The sequence below is a fragment of the Mustela nigripes genome, chromosome 2 (genome assembly GCF_022355385.1).
Source record: "Mustela nigripes isolate SB6536 chromosome 2, MUSNIG.SB6536, whole genome shotgun sequence".
Classification (NCBI taxonomy): Eukaryota; Metazoa; Chordata; class Mammalia; order Carnivora; family Mustelidae; genus Mustela; species Mustela nigripes.
The window spans coordinates 198444480-198450368 of NC_081558.1; the positions used below are offsets into that span (position 1 = coordinate 198444480).

Genomic DNA, 5889 nt, shown 5'->3' on the forward strand with positions numbered 1-5889 from the left:
ACAAATCCTGAGATTGTTATAACGGAACCAAACAGGTAATACCTATAATTAAATCTTGCTTGGAAATCATCTGTTAAGAAAATGCTTTGAGATACAAATCATCTATGTATTAAACATGAGTCTTATATTTTACAAAGAATTTAAACAAATATATCAAACAATTAAAGTTAAGTGGCTCTTAATAGAGCTATTATGTTCAAGGATACGCTAGTCCATGATTTCTCATATACTGGGGTTTTCCATTGCAGTGCCACTCTTGTCATTTATCTACCTGTTGATGTCTTCCTCTGCTAAGTGGATTCTTTCAGAAATGCAGATTTCCAACTTAGCTTCTTTTTAAACTTTTTAAAAAATATTTTTATTTATTTATTTGAGAGAGAGAGAGAATGAGAGAGAACATGAGAGGGGAGAGTCAGAGAGAGAAGCAGACTCCCTACTTAGCAGGGAGCCTGATGTGTGCTTGATCCCAAGACTCCCGGATCATGACCTGAGCCGAAGGCAGTGGTTTAACCAATTGAGCCACCCAGGTGCCCCCCAACTTATCTTTAAATGGTAAAAACCACTGAGGTTTTACTCTTAAGCACAGTCTACTAAGGGTTGCCAATTGCATGAGGTACTATTGACCTGAACCTGGTAATAGCCAAATAGTCAATTCCTGAAACTCCATACTTCTTTCCAATACCACTTCGAGTTCTTCTAAAGTATTAGGCTTCTCTGGGTCCTAGATTTAATCAAATCATAATCGCTAGCACTTTCTCTTCCATGATCTGGGTCTGTCAGACATCTCTCCACTTAAAGAGGTAGGAGAGCCAGGGGACTGTGCTCAGGGTCCAGGAGAACAGCCAGGATACCTGCTCCATCCTCATGCCCCAGAATCCCTGGCAACTGTCCCACCTGAGCCACCACTTGCTCTCTTGAATATGGTATTTAAGCTGGTGGTTTAGAAAATCTCAGAGAGTTACACATTTTTCTGTGGGTATTTACCATGTATACATGAGATATACATGTTAACAAACCTCTCTTTCTCTTGCTAATCTTTCATTACAAGAATCTCAGCCAAGCATTCAGAAGGATAGAGAGAAAATTACTTTCCTCTCCTAAATTATTAAATAACTAAGCAGTAACATGCTTTTTAATTTACAGTGTTCTTTTAAATATACTGTTAATTTTTAGTTTGAAGTCTAATTCTAGTATTATCAACTAATTTTAATAGTCAAGGAAACAGATTTACTGAGTTTTAACTCACCATTATTACATAAAATAAAAATATTTTTCTAAGTTGGAATTTAGTGAAGAATACGTATACCATTTATTAATTATTTATTTATTTATAATAGGTAATTGCTTTTTAATTTTATTTTTCTTGGAGAGAGAAGGAGAGTAGAAGCAGATTAGAGGGAGAATGAGAGAATCTTTCTCTTTTCTTTTTTAAAATTAATTCAATTAGCCAAAATATAAAACATCATTCGTTTCAGATGTAGAGTTCAGTAATTCATCAGTTGCATATAACACCCAGTGCTCATCTCTTCATGTGCCCTTCTTAGGAAAGAGAGAATCAGAAGTGACATTCTTAGATGGCCATAAAATCTGTAGTTCTTGGCATTCATATAAATTCAATCTACATGATATCTGAAAGGATTTTTGAAGGTCACTGATAAATTTCCCAGTAAAACTCCAGAAGAGAGGAATATTTTCTCTCTTACTGTGTAATGCGGTCATCAAATGCCCACTTTACCGTTTTTCTTATTTATAGTAATCTCTGATAATTCTCCATAATTTCTGCTCCTTCATTCATCTTTGTTTATTCTATGTGTGGGAAAGATTGATTTATTTATGACATATTTCAAATATATGTCATCATTTCCACTTAATGTTAGCATCAGTCTATTGCTTTTTCTTTTATTTAAGACTGTTATTGACAATCTAAGTATTTGAGTTCTTATGAAGTAAGTAACAAAAGAAAAAAAAAACAGTTTCTACAGTTTACAAGAACTGTCAAGATCCTGAGAAAGCACACCTTGTAGTTTTGCCTTTTTGAATTTTAGAAAGTAAAAAACATTGTATTCTCTCATTCCCACCCAATAAATGTGTTCTAGAGAAGTAAATCATAACTAGCTTATAAAATTCTGAAATGCTTATCAAGAACTCTAATAAATTAACAAAAAATGTTTATTAGAAATTAAGGAAAGATGTCATAGCAAGAGAACTTTGAGGAATGTGTGGCTTTCCTACCAGTCAATTAAGAATGACATAAAATTGTTAAGGTCCATGAGTCTGTTATATGAGGTGCCTTTCTCTATGTAAATAATGTGTACATTGTTCTATTGAAATTAGTCAATCGTTGCTATTTGAGCAACTTAGGAATACATAAAAAATAAAACTTTGGAAAGAAAGGAAGCAACTCGGAGTACCTCGTCAAAAAAGAAACAACAGGTTGAGAATAGAACCTCTTGCCCTGACCTCAGCAAACCAAGGCTTGGCTGCAATGTCAGCCATTCCGTTTGTTTTTTTTGTTTTTTTGGTTTTTTTTAAGATTTTATTTATTTATTTTACAGATACAAACACAAGGGGACGGGGAACACAAGCAGGGGGAGTGAGAGAGGGAGAAGCAGGCTTCCCCCTAAGCAGGAAGCCCAATGCAGGACTCTATCCCAGGACACTGGGATCATGAGTTGAGCTGAAGGCAGCTGCTTAACAGTTGAGCCACCCATGTGCCCAATTTCAGCCATTCCTAAGGATTTGGCTTTTTTCTGAAATTATCTGATCTGCACTGGTGGGGTAATCTGTCTGATAGACATCCCTTCCCCCAAAGAAGTTGACCTTACTTGATATAATCCTTTCTTTATGACTCCCTGCTCCACCCACCTTCTGCTTTAAAAACATATTTTGTACAGGTTCTTGGAGCTTCTTTCTACTTCCTAGACTGGATATTCTTTTATTTGTGAATTGTTGAATACAGTCAATTAAATCTTCAAATTTACTCAGTTGAATTTCGTTTAACAATGTGAAAGAAAACAGACCTTTCTCGAAGTAATTGGATGTTGTAAAGGGAAAAAAGAAAATTTTGCTTTTATCCTTCTAGGTTCTTAACTGGGTCTCTGCTACAAGAGATTAAAAGAGAAAAACAAACAAGTGAGTTAACATGTATATCTTATACATGCATGAGAGAAACTCAGAGATTTGTAATTCTAAAGGGTGTTTAGATCTTAGGCTTATATATTATTGTCAACTAAAGAAAAGAGATTTGGGGCTCCTGGGTGGGTAAGGCTATTTGTGGGAAGGTGATAGGGCAAAGTGTGGTAAACAATTTGATAGATTTGTCAAGTGTCTTCTCCATTGATAAATTTCTTATGATGAAGTCATTCTCATCCACCTGGTACCGAGAGAGACACCTTCACAAGTGGAGATTTCCCTTATAAATAAAAATTTCCCTCAAATAAAGAAATCATGGGTTATCTTCAGAATTTTTTGTGTGTCTGCTCTTTCTTAAAATAATCTATTCAGCATAATCTTTATGCCAAAAGGACATATCTTTGAGTGACATACACACATACTTTGGAGATATTGTGGGATTAGTACCTGACCACTCTAATAAAGCAAATATAAGAAAGTGAGTCAAATGAAAAAAAAAATATTTTTTGGTTTCCCTGCACATATAAAAGTTATGTTTATATAGTACTGTAATCTATTCAGCATGTATAGCATTATGTCTAAATAAATAATATGCATTTCTTAATTAAAATAATTTCTTATTAAAAGTGCTAACCATCATATGAGCTTTCATTGAGTCATAATCTATTTTTTTAAGATTTTATCTATTTATTTGATAAAATGAGAGGTGGGAACAGTAAAGGCAGAGGGAGAAGCAGGCTGCCCACTGAGCAGGGAATCCAATGCCGGCTGAGCAGGGAACCCAGTGTGGGGTTTGATCCCAGGACCCCAGAATCATGACTGGAGCTGAAGGCAGACGCTTAACTGACTAAACCATCCAGGTGCCCAGGGTCATAGACTTTTTGATAGTGGAAGGTCTTGCCCTGATGGTGATGGTGACAGTGACTGCTGAACTTGGGGATAGATGAAGCAATTCCTTAAGACAACAATGAAGTTTGCCACATCCATTGATTATTTTACAAACAATTCTCTGTAGCATATAGTACTGTTTGATAGCAATTTATCTACAACAGATCTTTTTTTTTTTTTAAAAAACTAGAATCCTTCCTCTCAAACCCTGCCACTGCTTTATCAATTAAGTTTATGAAGTATTCTAAATCCTTGTCAACATTTCAACATTCTTCACTGCATCTTCATTAGGTATAGATTCTATCACAAGAAACTGTTTTCTTTGCTCATCCATAAGAAGTAACTCCTCATTTTTTCAAGGTTTATCATGAAATTGCAGCAATTTCATCTTTATGCTCCACTTCTAATTCTAGCTTCTTGCTATTTCCATTACATCAGTGGTTACTTCCTCTATGCAAGTCTTGAACCACTCAAAGCCACCCATGTAGGTGGGAATCAACTTTTTCCAAGCTCTTGTTAATGTTGATATTTACATCTCTGCACATGAACCACATGACATTTTAATGGTGAATCCTTTCCACAAGGTTTTAAATGTACTTTGCCTAAACCCATCAGAGAAATTGTTTCTAGCAGCTAGAGCTTTATGATATGCATTTCTTAAATAATAATACAGCAAGTCAAAAATGACTCCTGGCTCCTTGGGTTGCAGAATGAATATTGTGTTAGTAGGTACTAAAACAACATTAGTCTTGTATATCTCCATCAGTGATCTTGTGTGACCAGGTATACTATCAATGAGCAGTAATCTTTTGAAAAGAATCTTCTTTTTTTTTTCTAAGCAGTTCTTAACAGTGAGCTTAATATATTTAGTAAACTGTGTTGTAAATAGATGTACTGTCATCCAGACTTTGTTGTTCCATTTCTAGAACATAGGTGGAATTATTGAGTATCATTCTGAAGGGCCCTAGGTTTTTTGGAATGGTATATGAGCATTAACTTCACCTAAAAATTGAAGCCTCTAGAAAGTTAGCCTATCCTTTGAAGCCAGGTATTAAATTTCTCCTTTCTAGCTAAGAAAATCCTAGATGACATCTTCCTCTTATTAATGGCTTTTTCAACTATATTGAAAATCTGTTGTGTAGTGCTGTCTTCATTAATTATCTTACCCAGAATTTCTGGATAACCAGGGCAGATTCTGCACTTGCTACTTCACCTTGCATTTTTATGTTGTGGAGATGCTTGTTTCCTTGAACATAGTGAAACAATCTCTGCTAGCTTCAACATCTCTTTTGCATCTCTTTCCCCTCTCATCCCTCATAGAATTCAAGAGTTCTAGGGTCCTGCTCTGGATTAGGCTTTGGGTAAGGAATATTAAGGATTATTGTGACTGATTTTTTTTTAAGTTTTTATTTATTTAATTGACAGACAGAGATCACCAGCAGGCAGAGAGGCAGACAGAGAGAGAGGGGGAAGCAGGCTCTCCACTGAGCAGAGAACCCGATGTGGGGCTCGATCCCAGGACCCTGAGATCATGACCTGAGCCGAAGGCAGAGGCTTAACCCACTGAGCCACCCAGGTGCCCCATTGTGACTGATTTTATCTTCTATCCAGACTACTAAAACTTTCCCCATTTCAGCAATAAGGCTGTTTTGCTTTCTTACCATTCACATGTTCATTGAAGTAGCACTTTTCATTTCCTTCAAGACCTTTTCCTTTGCATTCATATATTGGCTAACTGGCTCAGGAGGCTTAGCTTTTGGCCTGTCTGAACGTTCAACATACCTTCCTCACTAAGCTTAATCATTTCTAGCTCTTGATTTAAATTGAGTCCTGAGAGACAATTCCTTTCACTTGAACATGTAGGGGCCA

The 5889-nt window shown here is 35.9% G+C and overlaps 1 pseudogene; it reads right to left on the reverse strand.

Moving 5' to 3' along the window:
- Positions 1 to 207: 207 nt before the first annotated feature.
- Positions 208 to 860, reverse strand: LOC132010630 (cytosolic iron-sulfur assembly component 2A-like; annotated as a pseudogene).
- Between the last annotated feature and the right edge of the window lie 5029 nt (positions 861 to 5889).